Source organism: Triturus cristatus, chromosome 3_1 (genome assembly GCF_964204655.1).
Source record: "Triturus cristatus chromosome 3_1, aTriCri1.1, whole genome shotgun sequence".
Taxonomy (NCBI): domain Eukaryota; kingdom Metazoa; phylum Chordata; class Amphibia; order Caudata; family Salamandridae; genus Triturus; species Triturus cristatus.
The window spans coordinates 135,682,785-135,703,034 of record NC_140583.1 but is presented as its reverse complement, the minus strand read 5'-3'; the positions used below and the strand labels follow the sequence as shown (position 1 = coordinate 135,703,034).

Sequence of the window (20,250 nt, the reverse complement as noted above, 5' to 3'; positions counted from 1 at the left end):
AAATCACTGTGTAGGAAATGTTACGTAAGCCAAAGGACTAAAAGTGTAGGAGTCACATGTCATCCATACTGGTAGGCAGCATAGTTTAAGAGTGCTTGGTGTGGAGAAGCACAAACTCAGAGTCGAAAAAGAAACAGCATGGTTGGGAGTTTTCTTTAATAATAAGAATCGATTTCTAGCCAAATTAACCCTTTTTGCAACATTGATCAATGTTCTGTACTTTGCAGAGTGTATGCAGTTCTAGGATGAAAGTTAATACCTCACTATTCTATATTAGGACTTTAAATTATACATTGCAAGTAACCTGCTGATCTGTTTACATCTGTAATCTACATAGTACACGTTCTCTGCAGCAGGCATATTAACCCTCTGCACTAAGTTTACCTAAGTCAAAACCACAACTATACAAAATGCTGATCTCTCTCTCCAGGAAGATAATTAATCACACGAGTTATCTTGACATTTATGTGAGCCCTGGTAATTGCAGGGTGAAAGAAACGCTGCAGCAGGTGCTTCAAAGGCATAATAAACTTTCAAACACGGCGCCCCCAGGATTCCAGCACACAGCCGGTGCGGTGGCACCGATCGCACCGCCCTAAAGCCGGCCCTGACTGGCATTGATACGGCACCGGAGGGTCTAAAATAGTAATGAATGTGCATAACTATTTTAGGCCTAAGGAGGGCCTAAAATAGTTTTGTACATTCATAACTTCACAGTAACGGCCGGCATGGTGGGGGTCGTCACGGGGGGTGGAGGCAGGTGGGTAAATTAAAGAATATTATAAAACTTACCATCCTCGTCCTGCAACATCTTCTGGATGCGTTTCAACTCCCGCTCCGTCCTGCAACACCGCAGCTTCTGGATGCGTCCAAACTGCCGCTCCCGCCGTCCTGAAGCTCTCGTCGTCATGTCGTCATCAATGAAAGGCAGCCTCCCTGCCTCCGCTCTGCCAATCACAACGCTGAGGCACAGTGGAGAGCGCCCCAGCCGGGACCATTTTCACTAATGTAGAGTGGGCGCCGTGGGCGGTGCTGCTCGAGGGCATGGGGGGAGTGGCTTGCCCACTGTTGTACATACGGACTGTTTGATCGGCCCCAGGGGGGACCAAACAGTCCCTATGCACAACAGTGGGCAAGCCACTCCCCCCTGCCCTCAAGCAGGACCGCCCGCCGATCAGGCACTTCTGCTTTCTCGCAGTGCGAGAAGGCAGAAACATAAATGGTAGTTATTACCATTTATGTTTCTGCCTTCTCGCACTGCGAGAAGGCAGGGGGGCGGCGCCCAAACGCCCCTATGGAGGTGCCGCCACTGATCATGTATTAATGGTAAAAGTGATCAATTCATTCGCTACTTTGTCAGTTTATTTAAAAATAATCGTCGGGAACTTAAGACGCGGCAAATATGAATAACATGATTTGTGTAAACACATTCTAGGGTGTTTTTGAGAAAGCATTTCCCCCAAAAGTCTTTGTGAGAGTCCCCCCCCCCCCCCCCCCCAACTTGTTAAAGGTGCCCAGGAGATGTGGGCGTGCGATACATTTCGTCACAGAAAAGTTGTCTCAATGATATGTGAGAGCCAAAAATCTCTCAATGCAATTCAAGATTTGTACCTGTGTTTGCATTTTTTTGAGGACTGGCACTTGTTTTTCATGGTTAAACTTTGACCCAAGGCAAAAGGGTAATGTAAAGATAGAAAAGAGAACCCTCAGGAGGAAGTAAACAATAGGAAAACAGTGGCAAGAGAAGAAAGCATGGATCAGAATGAGAAGACGAGTGGGATAAGGAGACAGGAAGTGTAGGGCGGTGGAAGTCTTCGTATCTGCCCACTCTGCCAATCAGTAGCACTGGCGGTGGGTTTAAAAACAAGCATTGGCATAGCCAATAGGTCTCGCCTTTGGTGCAACAACATCAACTGTTACATGGCTAAACACTTATAAGGCCCCAAAAGCGAGACCTATTGGCTATGCCAATGCTTGTTCTTTTTTTAAACTAGATTAGTCGTGGGGGAGGGGACAGTGAGGCAGTGATCTGTACCCTTTTGGCTGTTCGTTGTGCCAGAAGGAGTCCTGTATACTCTGCCAGTAGGTGTAAAGTTGAACGGGAAGGAAGAAGGTATGTTTTAACATGTGGTGTTCAGTTGGGGTGCTACATCTTTGTGTTGGAAATCTCATATACTAATGTGAAGGGGATGGCCTGCAGGGTGCATCCTACTACCTGAGATATATAGGTATGAGTGACGCAGTAACTAGCTACAAGTTTCTTACCTGGAACATATGAGCGTTCAAAAGGCCAGAAAAGTGCTATAGAGTGCATACGTATTTGAAATGCTATGGAGTCTCAGTCGCACTGCTGCAGGAAACACATTTACTGGGGACTGCATTGGTTGCCTGAGGAAATATACGCCACCTCCTACTTGGGAGTTGGGAATTGCATGGGAGTCCTTACAGGGGTAGCCCCTGGAGTACCATTTTGGATTGAACATGTTCAAGTAGATCCTGAGGGGAGGTATGTTATTTTGTCTCATTAATTTTTATATTTATTTTACAGAGTTTTATGTAGCGCAAACTTGACCCGAAGGTGTCGGGCATCAGAGCGCTTTACATAGCACCAGTTGCGTTACATGAGGACATTCATTTTTGTTAGGCACGGGAAGATTAAGTGATTTGCCCAGAATCACAGGATGTTCAGCGTCATTGGCGAGACTCGAACCCGGTTCCCCAGATTCGAGGTCTACTGCCCTAGCTGTTAGGCCAACTCCTCTCCTCATTAATGTATATGCTCCCAATGCAGACAGTGACTATTATTTTGGGACGGTTCTCTCAGCAGCGCCGAGTCTCATAGCAGCGGACATTATCTTAGCTGGTGATCTTAACTGTGCGGTGGAAGTTGACGTAGATAGGTCCCCTCCCATACGCTGCATTAAACCAAGCATGACGGACGTACTAAAACAGACGATGACACTTATGGGGCTGGCAGACATGGCAGATCCAACACCCACAAACATGTCTGTACTCCTGCTAAACTCCGACGGCTGGCACCTCTAGTAGACTGGATTACTTTCTAATACAGGCAGATGCTGCACAGCGACTGACTCGGCCTACAACAATCAGATCACTCGCCTCTTTTAGTAACGTACCTCCTGGCTCGACCAGTGCCTCAGGTCCCGCAATGGTAAATGACAGACTGCGGGACTGTTAGCAGAAGCCTTTAATGAATACTTCCAGACTAACTGGGGTAGTACACCGAGTAGAGCGATTGAGTGGGATGTGGTGAAAGTGGTACTGAGAGGTGAGTGTATGGCTACTTCTACAGGTATTCGTCAAACTCTGGAGAAAGAGATGACACTAAAGGAGGAGAAACTGACTGTGCTGGAGTAACCCCACCTTGAGCTATATTACTTAGCAGCCCAGTTACAACATGCCATTCATTGGTTAGACGAGACTGGAAACTGGGAGAAGACTTTACTTGCTGGTACATTTGGTGACCATAGTCTGAAGGCCCTCCAAGTGAGGGGGAAAAGAGTCCGTGAGATTTTACTACGTGTGATCCACCTGGTGTGCCGGCTCAGGGAGAGAGAAATTCAGGGAGTCATAAGGAGGGTTTCATTTGTGCCGGCTCTAGACATACAGATAGCGAGTCTCTCCGCACTGATTGCCCATAATATGGCATGTGCGGCTTATGGGTTGGGACCTGGCCAGTTTCTCCAGTAAGCTAAAATTGCTACCAGCATACAGTGCCTTTGGCCTTCATTCCCCGAGTCTATGCAAATATTAGTTTCTATACTCTCTATGATGGGGGCCGAAAACTAATTATACACTACGGGCTGTTAAGCCTGTGACATCCTTGAAAACTAAAGATGCATGGCAGCAGTTTTGTGATGGCTCGATTACCACTTGAATGGGCCAACATACATAGGGCCACATGTATCAAAATAGCTCTTTGCAATTACCAAATAGCGATTTTTACCGAATTGCTATTTGGTTATCACAAAATGCTATGTATGTAGGGAATCGCCAAAGATTTGGCGATTGGTTATTATTATCTAATCGCAAATCGGTAAATAGTGAATCGCAATGAGGTAATATTACATCATTCGTCCCTATGGACCGAAAGGCGCATTGGTGAAAATGGGTTTTGCATTAGCTAATTTGCGTTTACCAAATTGGTAATTGCAAATTAGCGAATGCAAACCAAGGGAGCACGGGGATGTAAGGCCCCCCTGTAGCACCCACAAAAAAAATAATGATCACATGTAAAGCGCACACATGCCCCAGGGGTAAGTGCCTGCTAAACGGCACTTTGAAAAATGCAGTTTTGAGCTTTTTAAAAGTTTGCACATGATTACCATCGATTTGAAGTCAATGGGAAATGCATTTTCTTAAATGCACAGTTTGCTTTTTTAAAATGCTTCATACATGTGCTTATACATTAGCAAATTGTAATTCCCTATTTTTATTCGCAATTTTAGGTAATCGCAAAAAAATGCGATCACCTAAATTTGCAAATGCCAAGCCTTTTATATATCATGAAAGGCTACTTTGCATTTGCAAATGACCACATTTTTTGATTCGCACAGTTTGCGAATGCAAAATTGTTTCATTCATGTGGTCCATAGAGCGGTAACGGAATGTCAATTATGCGTGATTTAAGATCAGACGGTATAATATTAATCACCTTACCAATCTTTCCCCTAAACTGCTAATTAAAATATACCCATAATATATACCCAGCGCGAGACCTGGGTTTTGTATGATGTAAGCATGTAATGGCTGACTTTTTTATGTGGTGTGGGGCTGCCCGATCATTGCAAAATTCTGGGAAGAGATGCTGAAACGGCTCAACAGGGCTATGGCCTGATTCATCCCACTCAAAAATTAAACAATGCCTACTGGGCCTTCTCGCTGTAAAAAAGAGAAAAAAGAAATTAAGCAGAAACTTCTTTTTTTTTTTTTAAAACACTTTTATTTGCATTTTTCATTAATTGGTACATACTATTACATATTAGCAGATATAGATACATGATGATACATTGATTAGACATGTAGCGATTGATCACATTAAAATGCGCTGGTTCGTAATCCTCCCTCACAGTCAATTTAGTGAATTTATATAGAAGTTGAGAGTGTCACAGTGTCCCCGATCTGCACAGTTAGTCTCTGATATCTGACGGTGACTCATCTGGTGACGGATCACAAATGTTACCCCTGAATGCATTCCATTTTCCCCAAACCTGCGTCCACTTCTTGGGGCACCCCCTGTGTATATATACCGTTTTCTCTGCCATCATTGCGCCAGCCATGTCACACCACCACTGACGGTAGGAGGGAAGAAGTCTGACTCCCCAATATTGAGCTATATTCCGCTTTGCTATCATAAGCAGAAAATTCTTAATGCTTGGTCTGGTCCTAGCTAAGATGTATTGCCATCAGATAGCTGAGTCCGCTGCCTCACCGGATGTCAGATTGACAGCATGATTTACTGGAATGGGCGGGAACTGAAGAGATGCATATATGAGTAAAGTGGGACGAGGTGAGAGATTGGCAGATAACCTGATTTCCTGGGGAGCCTTGATACATGCCCTGACTGACCCTCCAGATACCAGACTCCCATGAGGGGACTAGGGGAAAGTAATAGGACGCTTCTGGCCAATAAGCTGCAGTAACTTATGTGGTCTGTCAGTCTAACGCAGGATGTATTTGCGGGTTTCGGCTGCTCATATCTGCCCATGGGAGAAATAGATGACAAAGACCGTAGATAATGAGTTACTCAGACTAGATTGAACGATGGAGCACATGGTGTGGGGGGTGTTTGTTACAGTTGAAGTGACTTTTAATGTTCCACACTGTGTCTTTTGTTAAATGATTGATGTAAATGCAAATTGGCATGATGCACCAGCGTGGGTTCTTCCATAATACACCTGTACTCCCATGACTATATCTAAAATGGTAATTAAACTTGCATTCTGACTGCTATGGTAGACATAAAAAAACAAAGGAATTGGATAGGGGCATTAGAGAAAGTCACTGATTGGGCAAGAAGATTTATGACTTCGAAACCAGTTCTAAATATATTAGCCTCTCCCGGGCGGTCTAAGCGAAGTAAAGGATGGCCATCTAAAGGTCTTTGCAGAGCCACTTTACTAACAGGAACCAGATTCTTGGCTGATAGAAGATTACAGAAACCAATGAAGGAAAGGACACAGAGGACTATCACTAACTATGTCATCTCCAGGATAAAGAAACTATAGCACCTCAGTGTCGTTAATAACATCAAAGTATGGAGCCAAGTAGTCATACAGTTTAACGTACTCCATGGAGTTGTTTTGTAAATAATCCAGTTAACACTGTAACATGATGAAACACGCAGATCTGAGACCATTCTTGACTGGTCAAGAAGGGCTAAGGTTTTACTGCAGTCGAGGACTTATTTAGTGCATTTGGCCACATGACCTACTCCTAGTGGACAGGATTCTGCTAAGTGAGACAAATGGGCAGCAGAAGATAAGGATGCTGTGGTGGAGTGATGCCTGCCCTGTACTCCCCAAACACACTGGACATAGAGACATGATCTCTACAGCACAGTACCACCTAGAAATGGACCTCAGGCAGGAATTATTATGATCTTGCTTCCCATGAATTCTCTCTGGGGATTTCCATTGAAAATGCAACCATCCTAGAAGGTTTCACAGTTGAACAACATTTCAGGACCCAACTGAAAGTCATGTTTTGTTTTAGGATACTCTTTCCTGGTTTGTCGCGAGGGCTCACATTTACAAGCGATGTGATTTGTTTTTCTCGATTGGCTGTACTTAGTACTAGTCTGTACCAGTATCAATCACTACTGGGGGAAATACATGGCTTTCAACCATAGCCCACATGCATTAGTGAAGAGTTAGTGTTAGGTTCAGGGCTAGGGGTCTAGAGGAGATGTAAGTTAATGACGTCTCACTCCAAGTTTGGCAGGGAATCAAAACTGTATGTAGCCTGCCCTTGCAGCTTTCTGTATGCTCAGCTGCAGACAGGGCTCTCTGTCCAGCTGCAATACTGTGGTTAGCTTGAGCTCACTCCTTGGTGGGTATGTTGAGTCATGCAGAAAGGAACAGGAAGAAAAGGGCTTGCCGGAAAGTTTATGCAGGGCTCCCCAGTCTGATCCTAGATTTCTCTGACATGGACCAAATGAAATACCAGCAACCTGAAAGAGAAGACAATATCTGGCTTACAAAACCTGCAGGACAACACTACAGAACAGTTATAGAGGACAAAACAAATCATGAAAGCATGTACGGAAAAGCTAAACAATTTAAGACCTATGAGTAGGCTAGGGTTAATGTTATAGAGCAGTTAACTATGTGCCAACAGGGTCCCAAGTATTCCGTACCATCACCAGAAGTAGGCTCTTTCTTAATGTGCAAACATGTTTCTAATCACAGTTAAAGTCATTTTTGAAAAGCATAGTATCCCTGAGAAATTAGGTAGATCTGTGGTGGGTTGTAGAGTTTGGAGTGGGAGGGGGAGGGGGGCACTACAGTAGCTGAGTCCAAAGAAGACTGCAAGAGTTGCCTAATGTACAACAAAGAAAGTGCAGCCTGTTTGGGGCCCATCGATGTTTCAGATGGTGTAATAGGGTAGTCCCAATGAGTTCATGAGGAATGGTTGGAATTGCAGTCCTTGACTGCTGATGAGGGGCCCTGAGGTAGAAGATGGGGCTGAAGCTTCCTGCTGGAAGGATGGAAGCAGAGCAGTCTGACTTTCCCAGTTGGCGACAGCCGCAGTCTACGGCTGAGATGATGTAGGATCAGTGCGTGGCGAAGTCACACACTATGTTGAGAGAACATGGTTTTAGTAGCATTGAGTGGGTGTACAGAGAAATGTGCTGCCCAAAGAGGTACGCCCTCTTTAAGCACCATTGAAGGTCACTATCTGCTATTTACCTATCCAGAGCAAAGAGAGAGAACCTTTAGTAGTGAGGTACCTATATGCTTTCTATGCATACAGTGAACCTTCTCCATTAAACTGTGTGGATCTTTCAGGCTTCTCTGTCCTGTCTTATCTGGAGAATATTAATCCAGAGTCTGTGGTGAGGAAAGTACCCCGACCACCCCGGAATGCCAGAAAACATATATACCATGATGGGTCAGGCCTCAGAGATGCAGTATCCATAGTTAAAACTGGCCTCTATCACCCTTTAGATACCCTCATAAGTGACCTCTGCACTGGCAAAAAGCAGAGTTTGCAGATGTTTTGGTCAAAAGTAACAGTATATTGGGGGCTCAATCAGGTTTTCTTGGCTAGTTGGATTCCTAGTTCAGAAAGTTTGGTTTGTGAACTGTTTCAGGAAGCCAACTGTTGACAACTCTTTTTTTAGAAACAACTAACCAACATTAGGCAACACCAGTGGGTTGGGTTTCCTCCCTCTAAAATGTTTGAACAGAATCTTCCCAAAAGAGAAGTGACTTGTTAACACATTACATTTCTCCATATCCTCTTTCCAACTTACCCCCCTACTTCTTGCCAGTTTATGCATACTTTCAAAGATCTGTTTTATCTTTCGACTGCGCATTACATTCAGGACGATATAGCACACCCTTCTCATGCTTGATCCCGCCATTCATTAAAATACCTTCCATTGCTTTTGAAACTAATTGCTAACCACAATCTGTCAAAACATAATTGGGAAGCCCTCTCTACAAACAAATAGGCTGAGTAAATGTGTCGCTGTCCCTTTCACACACTTTCTGCAACAGCTACCTCGGTCCATTTAGAAAACCCACTAGTCAACACCCAGTCAATACTAGAAGACATACACTAGATCCATAACCAAGGATAAGTCCAACAAGGTCCAACGACATTTCTTCCCACAGCTTCCTGGGCAATTTTCTGCACACCAAGGGAGGCGTTCTGGTTTTGCATACCGTTTCGCTATTGAATCAGTACACGCATTCCCATACAATTAAGCCCAATCCTTTTCTTAATTTTACCAATGCCATGATGTCTGTCATGCCTAGGCAACCATTCTGTCTCATAAGTGTTAAGGTAGTCACCCACCCCGCACCCTTTAACAACACATCATCTTTTACATTTAACTCATCCCTGAGACTTCACTAATGTTTTTAAACCACTACTGCTTTTATTTTTGCTTGTCCACCCATTATTCACCACTTTGCACACTTCCTGTAGTACCTCATCAAATCTAAGAGGGTTTAGCCCCTTTTCCTGGGAAATCACTCCCTCTGTAAAACAGCACACCTCAATATCCCCTTCAAACACAGCATCACTCTCAAAGACTCTACCGATCCAATAGACAATCCCCTGTCCCATTGCTCACTTCAAGAATGTATTCTGTATCACAGTTGAGGGGCTGATTTAGAGTTTGGTGGGTGGCCTGCCCATCAGCCTTATTTAGAGATCACAGCCAACCCACGTGACATCTTGCATTTAGCGGAACCACCATCATGACTGTTCCTATGAAGGCTCTGCAATTTTGGTATGCGACCATCATGTTTCAGGAACACCTTTTTCCCCATCCTTCGGAACCTTCTGTAAGAGTTATCACTGTGTTTTTTTAGAGCTGATGTTTTAGTCTATTTTTAAAATACTACCATGTTTTGTATTTTTTACACCGATTTTGAGCACTGAATGGTATTGAAGAGTAGCAAAATGAGCATTGCATCCTTCTATTTTTGAATGACATTCTAGCAAGCTAGTATATAAGAAGACCGAAGGCCTACATGGGCTAGATTGGTTATGGTTTGTGGTTTTGGGGCACCGACAATACGCTTATGTTTGTTATATGCAGGAAGGAACACCTTTCTTATATTAGTATATTGGATTGGGATGGATGGTTTATATGTTCCATCTGGAGTAGCAGCTTGACTCATAATTTTCAGCCATTATTGATGATATGCAGACCCACATGGGTGATACGCAAATGCAATGTTTATGCTCTGTATAGGAGATGGCAGGTGAAATCACTAGGACAATAACAACGCTCTATGTATGTAAGAAAATATATATTACACGGCTGAATGAAATATTGGTTTATATATATTTAGAGAGAGAGAGAGGATATATATGTGTATGTGTATGTGTGTTAACAAATTATATCTAATTAATGATTATTATTTTAATATGTAACAATGAAATTAGATGAAAAAACAAATTCAACTTTACATTTTAGTAACAATAAACATAATTTAAATAAAGAAATGTACTACATATAAAATTAAATATCATAATATTTTATTATTATTTGCTTAGAGGTGTTATTTTGATTTCCTGCCTCCGTTGTTTTCTGTAGGAGTGTATTGCAGTACCTGTGGTTTTCCATGTGTAAAACTTGACTTGCCCAAGGCTGGAATGGAGTATATATGAGCCTTTTCTTAAACCTTTTGGGCTGTGGTAAATTTAGAAGTGTAGTTTGTCAATAGCAGTGGTTTTACTCTGTTGTGGGTGTGTGTTTATATTAACATGTCCTTCCTTGAACACCTCCTTAAATTTCCCTAAACCTCCCCCCATTCAGTAATAAGTATTTCACATTTTGCTGCCATTCCCCCATGTCCCTCAAACATTTACTACAAAATGTTGCCTACAAGTGTGGAGATCTGTGGTGCTCCAAAAAGATGAGTGAGGCGGCACTGGAAATGGTATTTTGTAGTATGTAAGTAGTCCTACTCCTGTAGCACCTCTTTGATGTACTACAAAGCGTAGATTGTGAACCAGACCCAGTCATGGCACCTTGGAGGAATTTCACTCCTTCTAAGTCTCCAAACAATTCGTTCATCATTCTCTGATGAGCGGCAGCTGCAGAAAGAAGTCCAGCCTCCTCAGACACAGGTAGGAGCCAACAGGTGTAATACAAGTGGTGAGATTCAAGGATTCCTCGTGCAGCTTCATCCTATGATATGCTATGGCGCGATGCAGAATTGAGAACATTCTGGCTCTCCTCAACACTATGATCAGTTCAGATATGTTGGGAAGCAGAAAACGACCCACCACCACTTTCTAGTTGGAGTTCTTAAATCAATGCACAGACGGATCCCGGCCAACTGCTTACAAGCCACAGCCACATGACCACGACCACCCACTCAGCCCATTGTATAAGTTTCAAGACACCAGTCTCACAGATTTCACTTCATTCTTAAGTGTTTCTTTGACAGCTGAAAGAATAGTCCTCACCTCAAAACCACATGTGTGGTGTGCTCCTTCAACTCAATACAGTGAACATGTCCCTGCCGTCAACGCAAAGCGTCAAAGGGAGAGCTGTGATCAGTGTGATAACCTAGAAATGGAAATGTATGTTTTTAACTGAGGCGGTGATATGCCCCTGTCATGGCCCCAAACACCGAGCGCGATGGTACCCAGGCACCAGTTACTTATGGGCCTTGGTGCCCTGGTTCTATTGGCATCCCCTTTCTTGAACATGCCCAAGACACCCACAACCTCGGACCCATAGACCCTGGATATTGTAGAGCACCAGAAGGACGCAGCACTAGCAAGAGGCTCTTGCAAGAATGAACCTGTAACCATTGTGGAAATGAGAACCTGCTATTTCGTGAAGAAATAAACTCGACAAATGCAATATTATTCTCCAGGGAACCAGTTGATAAACTTGCTAGTGAAAAATGATCCCCAGAAAAGATAATGACAATAGACACTTAGAAAAAAGTACCTACTGAAGGAGTAGCTAGGGGCACCAACCTATAAAATACTCCACCACCTGTAACTAAATAAGAAGTTTTAGCTGAAAACTCAATGACGGAGAGTAATTCATTGTTACTGGCAGTGAAATCAGAGCCTCGCAAGTCTGCCATTTTACCAAAAATAGACATGTCAGGTTCACTTGGATATACAAAGAGAATATATCTTGTTCAAAGCAGTGCAGCAAGTGCAAGACAGTACACGGGGTAGCAGAAACTCCCCCCTCTTACCGTGGAAATGTAAGATCAGGACAAAGTTACTAGATTGAAAAAGCTTATCCCATGTCACACATGATTACTGGAAAAACAGCTGTAACAACAAAGGCCAAAATATGGAAGGAAACGGTAAAGGTTGGGGAACAACTTTCCCCAATTAGAAGTAACACTAGAAAATGCCAAGTCTCTCCTAATGTTAGTCTGAGTAACAGATGTGAGCCCTTACGTGAAAAATAGAAATCTGTGAAACCAGTTTGTTTCCTGCTCAGCAGTTAGCATAAAGAAACTAACATAGAATGATTCACACCAACATCGCACAATTAACAGCCATCTTGGGAGTTGCTCTAAACTAAACAGCACCCATGAACCATGCCCATGGTTGCTTTCAGATTCCCAATGGAAGCAATTTTCTGGTTTTGCAGTCCCAGCGGTCCCACTGGCCTCGACTTGAAAGTAAGTCCCAATAATCCTGATTTGCCAGGGCCTCACCTGAAAGTCGCTCTAGTCTCGCCAGTAAAGAAAAGAAAAAAAACACGATTAACAATGAATAAAAAAGTACGGAGCTTATGCCAAGCACTAACCAAGGAACCCGACATCACCATGCACATTTTCCAGGAAGGGATGAAGGTCGTCGCTTCCTGGATGAGCAACGGCTGCCTGAAGCTCAAATCGGAGAAAACGGAAATCCTTATCCTCGGGTCCATCCCCGCGGCAAGGGACAACACCTGGTGGCCCACTGCCCACGATAACCCACCCACCCCTATGGACCATGCCCGCAACCTCGGCATCATACTCAACTCCTCACTCACCATGAACCGCCAGATCAACGCTGTGTCCTCCGCATGCTTCAACACCCTAAGCATACTCCGCAAGACCTTCAAATGGATTACCCTGACTCCAGAAAGACCGTCACCCACGCACTCATCACCAGTAGACTGGACTACAGAAACACGCTCTACACTGGAATCAACAAAACACTCCATCGCAAACTACAGACCATTCAGAACGCCGCAGCCAGACTCGTCCTCAGCATCCCACGACATGACCACATCACCTAGCACCTCTGCGACGACCACTAGCTCCCCGTCGAAAAAAGAATAACCTTAAAACTGCTCACATATGCCTAAAAGCCCTCCATAACACCGGACCCCACTACCTCAATGACAGAATCTCCTTCCATGCCCCCAGGAGAAACCTCCGCTCCGCCGACCAAGTTCTAGTCACAGTCTCCCGCATCCACAGGGCCAGGACGGGTGGCAGATCCTTCTCCTACATCACAGCCAAGTCTTAGAACAAACTTTCCCTCAGCATCAGTTGAAGCCCGACACTGCACCTATTCAGAATGGATTTCAAGACCTGGCTCTTCGGATGACAACATTGCTGCCTGCACCCCCTGCACCCCCTTGATAACTTCACGCGTGAGTAGTGCGCTCTATAAATCCCTGATTGATTGATTGATTGAAGCACTCGGATTTTATCTTTATTTGGTACCAAAGATATCTTTTACAATTGAGTAAGTGAGAGCATTTCCCTGACAACTCCTGACTTTGTGTCAAATGATCAACATCTTTGGGATAACCAGTGAAGCATTAATCACTCTCCAGATGTGATTCTTGCAAAGGTTGCACTTCCTGGCCTAGTGATTTTTCCACAAAAATTACAGTGGACACAGTACGTATTTCATAGGCAAGCCAATCACAGGTACTCAGATGCTTCACTAGTTGAGTGAGCCAGTTTATAGCAATACCACAGTCTCTGGCAGCCCAATTTTCTTAGGTCTGAAGTAACATTGATTACACTCACATAGTTCCTTCTCGTCACAGGAAACACCTGTATTCTGGTCACAGATTTACCCAACAAAGAGATGGTGGAGGGAGTAATTTCTGCTTTCAAGATGTCTCCTGATGTGGTCTCATGCGTTGGATGTAGTGCGAACACAAGGGGTCATCATTATATCACTGAAGCTGTTGAGGGAGACTTATAGAGAGTAATGAAATATTCCAACACAAAGAACATGAGGGTGTGATAACATTTTAATATTAAACAATACATACATTTCTAGAGTCCTCTTCTGTGTGACAGCTACTGGTAGGAAGGTGTAATTTTTAGGCACACCATGAAAAGATGTAAATGAGACAAGTGACTCACCAGCGTCTATAATGGAGACATGGGTGGATAGAGTGTGTTACAAGAAACACATACATACCCTCACCAATGAAGTACCACAATATAAGGTTTGGATATGGTAACATAAGGAGACAGACATATGGAACATGGGAACCAAATTGGGTTGAAGAATTATATTTTCTATACCCTGACACTTACAAAGAGAGAGGTATGGTTAGACAATGGAGCTGTTTATAGACTTGCAAGGCTCTGTCATCCGTCTGGTCTTTGCGGTCATTTGACATGCCGGAGCAGTCATTGGCCATGACATGAGATGCGGGAGAATAATCAAGGATATTCAATTACATTATAAGTATGTATTGAGTACGTTGTCTCAGCATACATACATGGTACATGAATGGCATAGGGGAAGGACGGCGGCGGTGGGGAAGTTGTGGTAGCTGCACATCTAAGCTTTGCATTTCTCTCTATTAGTTGCAGGCGCTAAAATTATGATTAATGCTCAGCATTATCTAAATAATACATTAAAAACTGATTAAGACTAATGAACTGATGTCCCAAAGAATAGCCATTTTTTACAGGAGGCAGAGTGACCACAATTATTAATATTATTAATATTATTATTATTATTATTATTATTATTATAATACATAAATTATAAAGTGCATGGCTACCTAAGAAAGGTTTCCCAGCACTAGACCCATCTACAGAATGGATTAGGACCTGCAAGTCCACTACTTAGATGAATTCTGAGATTTGGGACAGCCAAGTTTTTAAAGATTTACAAAACACAGCGAGTGATTGTCACACTCTGAAACTTGGAGGTAGATCATTTCACAGTCTCAGACCAAGGAAAAAGAAGGCAAAACATTGGCGCAATTTCCTGATTCTAAGAATTACTGCCAATCTAGAATCACTTGAACGTAATGAGCGAGTGGGGATGTATAGATACACCAATGGTCTAAGCTTTTAGGTCCTGAATTTGCAAGGCATTGCTGCATGTAGCACAGAGTCTTGAAATACACCCTGTGCTCAACGGGTAGCCGATGAAGCGTCCGAAGCAAGGTGGCTGTTGAAGTAAATATTGAAGGGCGGAGCAGAACCCATGTGTCAGCATTTTGAACAATTTGGAGTCGTTTAGGTAAAGTTTTTCCCGCCCCCCACAATTTCGTAGTCCAGTCTTGAAATCCCCAAGGCCTGGAATACGGTCCTCTGAACAGCAATAGGGAGACAGTATAGGATATTTCTAAGCCATTTTATGATGCCAAGGCAGGTAGCAGCAATCTTATTAATCTGGTGACTCAGTGAGTTTATCATCAATCACATTCCTACATTTTTAACGACCGATACAGGACTGGGAGGACTGCCCATGGTTGAAGGCAATAGCTGAGGGTATAGAGGGATTCCCTACCAACAGGACCTCGGATTTATCACCAATTAGCTTTTCCGGGAGTTGAGGCACATCTAAGCTTATACTTGACTAAGGTATGATTTGAGAGCCGGCACATTGTGGTTATGCTAAGCTGAAAGTGATACAACATTTTGTGTATAATCATCGTACGAGAAGAGTGTAAGTCTCCAGTTTTCATCAATATCTGCCAAAGGCTTAACATACAAATTAAAAAGCAAAGGACTCAGAATTAATCCCTGAGGCACACCTGAAACAAGTGGAAGTGATTTTGTTCTGTACTGGTTTGTATGTACCTGAGAAGTGCGATCTGGCAAAACAAATGCTAACCAGGCATGGGCTGTATCTTGTATTCCCCTGCCTTGGAATCTCTGCAGGAGCATACTATGATTCACTGTGTCAAGTGCTGCACAGAGATCCAAAAGAATCAGTGCAGCAGCTCCACCGTTATCCAACTGAGTTCCTAAGCAAGCCATGACACCGAGAAGAGCCAATTCAGTGCTATGACCTGCGCGGAACTCAGATTGCAAGGTATGAAGAAGACTATTACCTTCTGTAAACTCTGTAAGTTATTTATTCACATGTTTCTCTAACACCTTAAAAAAGGTGGGTAGCAAAGATATAGGCCTGTAATTGAACTAAATGAGTTGATTGAGTTCTTCCAACAATGGAGTAACATACGAACATGCGGTGCACTTAGGGTGATGGAGGTGGCCCCCTTCTGTCCACACTCTTGTCCCCAAGCGAGCGGCTCTAGGTACCGGCCCAAGAGGCCGGCTATCCCAGGCCAACGAAGGCTCCATTGCACTGCGGTATCGTTACGGTTTAGAGGGGATTCTGACTTAGAGGCGTTCAGTCATAATACCCCATGGCTCCTCAGCCAAGCACATAACCAAATGTCTGAACCTGGGGTTCCTCTCGTACTGAGCAGGATTATTATTACAACAACACATCATCAGTAGGGTAAAACTAACCTGTCTCATGATGGTCTAAACCCATCTCACATTCCCTATTAGTGGGTGAAAAATCCAACGCTTGCTGAATTCTGCTTCACAATGATAGGAAGAGCCGACATCAAAGGATCAAAAAGTGACCTCTCTAGAACGCCTGGCTGCCACAAGACAGTTATTCCAGTGGTAACTCTTCTGACACCTTTTGCTTGAAACCCAAAAAGTCAGGGGGATCGCAAGGCGCTGCTTTCACGGTCTGTATTCATACTGAAAATCGAGATCAAGCGAGTTTTTGCCCCTCTGCTCCGCAGGAGATTTCTGTCCTCCTGGAGCTCACCTTTGGACACCTGCATTATCGTTTAACAGGTGTACCGCCCCAGTCAAACTCCCCATCTGCCACTGTCTCTGAACATTAATAAAACAATATGTTTTACAATAAAGAAATATGTGTGATGCATTTAGCTTGACATTTAATTGTCCATGAAACCTTGGTACATTTGAAGTGCTCATTGTAGAAGTCAGGCAAATATTCTTCTTGAATGGGAAAGACATTTGTAAACCTAAATCAGCCAGAGTAACATTATTACACTGAAGCCAAATACCCCTACATCCTACAATAAAGTCATGAAATTTTACAGTGGAACAATTGGTGAGATCTTTGATTTAGGTGTGATAAATCCTGATAATATTTAACTTTACTCTCAAACACTAGCTCAAGGGAATTCTGTGAGTATTCTTTTTGAATTAAGACCTCAATCACTACAGCAGTATCAACTTGGGTAAATGCTACGTATGGTTTTCATAGTTCACCTTGACTGGTTTTTACATGAGGGGCCCTATATGTATTCCAACCACACCTTTTTGCTCTATCGATGAGCAGTTCCAAAAGTTTGTTATGTCTTTTGATCCTTATGTCCTTGGTTTTAAGCGTTACAACAAACAAATGATGGACGGAATGCTGACAATGCAGACATTCTCCCCCAGTCAAGAGATCTGGGTTAAATCCATCGTTCTTTTGCCCACTACGCCACCCCAGTTCAGACATGGCCATATGCAAATCAGTCTTGACCCTGTGCCTCATGGGAACAGTCCAGCCCGAACTGCCAAGCCATGTCTTCCCTGGACCAGAATCAAGCATCCTAGGACCGGTTTCTGGCTATCAGCCGTCATCAGCCAGGATAGCTTGACTCCAGTGGCGTAGTGAGCACGGGACCCACGTCTGGGCATACCCATCCCACTTAGGGCGAAAAGCGTTACAACAAACAAATGATGGACGGAATGCTGACAATGCAGACATTCTCCCCCAGTTAAGAGATCTGGGTTAAATCCATCGTTCTTTTGCCCACTACGCCACCCCAGTTCAGACATGGCCATATGCAAATCAGTCTTGACCCTGTGCCTCATGGGAACAGTCCAGCCCGAACTGCCAAGCCATGTCTTCCCTGGACCAGAATCAAGCATCCTAGGACCGGTTTCTGGCTATCAGCCGTCATCAGCCAGGATAGCTTGACTCCAGTGGCGTAGTGAGCACGGGTCCCACGTCTGGGCATACCCATCCCACTTAGGGCGAAAAGCGTTACAACAAACAAATGATGGACGGAATGCTGACAATGCATACATTTTCCCCCAGTCAAGAGATCTGGGTTAAATCCATCGTTCTTTTGCCCACTACACCACCCCAGTTTAGACATGGCCATATGCAAATCAGTCTTGACCCTGTGCCTCATGGGAACAGTCCAGCCCGAACTGCCAAGCCATGTCTTCCCTGGACCAGAATCAAGCATCCTAGGACCGGTTTCTGGCTATCAGCCGTCATCAGCCAGGATAGCTGGACTCCAGTGGCGTAGTGAGCACGGGACCCACGTCTGGGCATACCCATCCCACTTAGGGCGAAAAGCGTTACAACAAACAAATGATGGACGGAATGCTGACAATGCAGACATTCTCCCCCAGTCAAGAGATCTGGGTTAAATCCATCGTTCTTTTGCCCACTACGCCACCCCAGTTCAGACATGGCCATATGCAAATCAGTCTTGACCCTGTGCCTCATGGGAACAGTCCAGCCCGAACTGCCAAGCCATGTCTTCCCTGGACCAGAATCAAGCATCCTAGGACCGGTTTCTGGCTATCAGCCGTCATCAGCCAGGATAGCTTGACTCCAGTGGCGTAGTGAGCACGGGACCCACGTCTGGGCATACCCATCCCACTTAGGGCGAAAAGCGTTACAACAAACAAATGATGGACGGAATGCTGACAATGCAGACATTCTCCCCCAGTCAAGAGATCTGGGTTAAATCCATCGTTCTTTTGCCCACTACGCCACCCCAGTTCAGACATGGCCATATGCAAATCAGTCTTGACCCTGTGCCTCATGGGAACAGTCCAGCCCGAACTGCCAAGCCATGTCTTCCCTAGACCAGAATCAAGCATCCTAGGACCGGTTTCTGGCTTTCAGCCGTCATCAGCCAGGATAGCTTGACTCCAGTAGCGTAGTGAGCACGGGACCCACGTCTGGGCATACCCATCCCACTTAGGGCGAAAAGCGTTACAACAAACAAATGATGGACGGAATGCTGACAATGCAGACATTCTCCCCCAGTCAAGAGATCTGGGTTAAATCCATCGTTCTTTTGCCCACTACGCCACCCCAGTTCAGACATGGCCATATGCAAATCAGTCTTGACCCTGTGCCTCATGGGAACAGTCCAGCCCGAACTGCCAAGCCATGTCTTCCCTGGACCAGAATCAAGCATCCTAGGACCGGTTTCTGGCTATCAGCCGTCATCAGCCAGGATAGCTTGACTCCAGTGGCGTAGTGAGCACGGGACCCACGTCTGGGCATACCCATCCCACTTAGGGCGAAAAGCGTTACAACAAACAAATGATGGACGGAATGCTGACAATGCAGACATTCTCCCCCAGTTAAGAGATCTGGGTTAAATCCATCATTCTTTTGCCCACTACGCCACCCCAGTTCAGACATGGCCATATGCAAATCAGTCTTGACCCTGTGCCTCATGGGAACAGTCCAGCCCGAACTGCCAAGCCATGTCTTCCCTGGACCAGAATCAAGCATCCTAGGACCGGTTTCTGGCAATCAGCCGTCATCAGCCAGGATAGCTTGACTCCAGTGGCGTAGTGAGCACGGGACCCACGTCTGGGCATACCCATCCCACTTAGGGCGAAAAGCGTTACAACAAACAAATGATGGACGGAATGCTGACAATGCAGACATTCTCCCCCAGTTAAGAGATCTGGGTTAAATCCATCGTTCTTTTGCCCACTACGCCACCCCAGTTCAGACATGGCCATATGCAAATCAGTCTTGACCCTGTGCCTCATGGGAACAGTCCAGCCCGAACTGCCAAGCCATGTCTTCCCTGGACCAGAATCAAGCATCCTAGGACCGGTTTCTGGCTATCAGCCGTCATCAGCCAGGATAGCTTGACTCCAGTGGCGTAGTGAGCACGGGACCCACGTCTGGGCATACCCATCCCACTTAGGGCGAAAAGCGTTACAACAAACCAATGATGGACGGAATGCTGACAATGCAGACATTCTCCCCCAGTCAAGAGATCTGGGTTAAATCCATCGTTCTTTTGCCCACTACGCCACCCCAGTTCAGACATGGCCATATGCAAATCAGTCTTGACCCTGTGCCTCATGGGAACAGTCCAGCCCGAACTGCCAAGCCATGTCTTCCCTGGACCAGAATCAAGCATCCTAGGACCGGTTTCTGGCTATCAGCCGTCATCAGCCAGGATAGCTTGACTCCAGTGGCGTAGTGAGCACGGGACCCACGTCTGGGCATACCCATCCCACTTAGGGCGAAAAGCGTTACAACAAACAAATG

The 20,250-nt window shown here is 44.7% G+C and overlaps 1 protein-coding gene across 1 annotated transcript in view; it reads right to left on the bottom strand.

Moving 5' to 3' along the window:
* Positions 1-4,953: 4,953 nt before the first annotated feature.
* LTO1 (LTO1 maturation factor of ABCE1) overlaps positions 4,954-20,250 on the bottom strand; it is a 202,814-nt gene continuing 187,517 nt past the window's right edge. Inside the window, exon 5 of the transcript XR_014978723.1 lies at positions 4,954-7,192. The gene's annotated coding sequence lies outside the window, so the exon portion shown is untranslated. The remainder of the gene's footprint in view (positions 7,193-20,250) is intronic.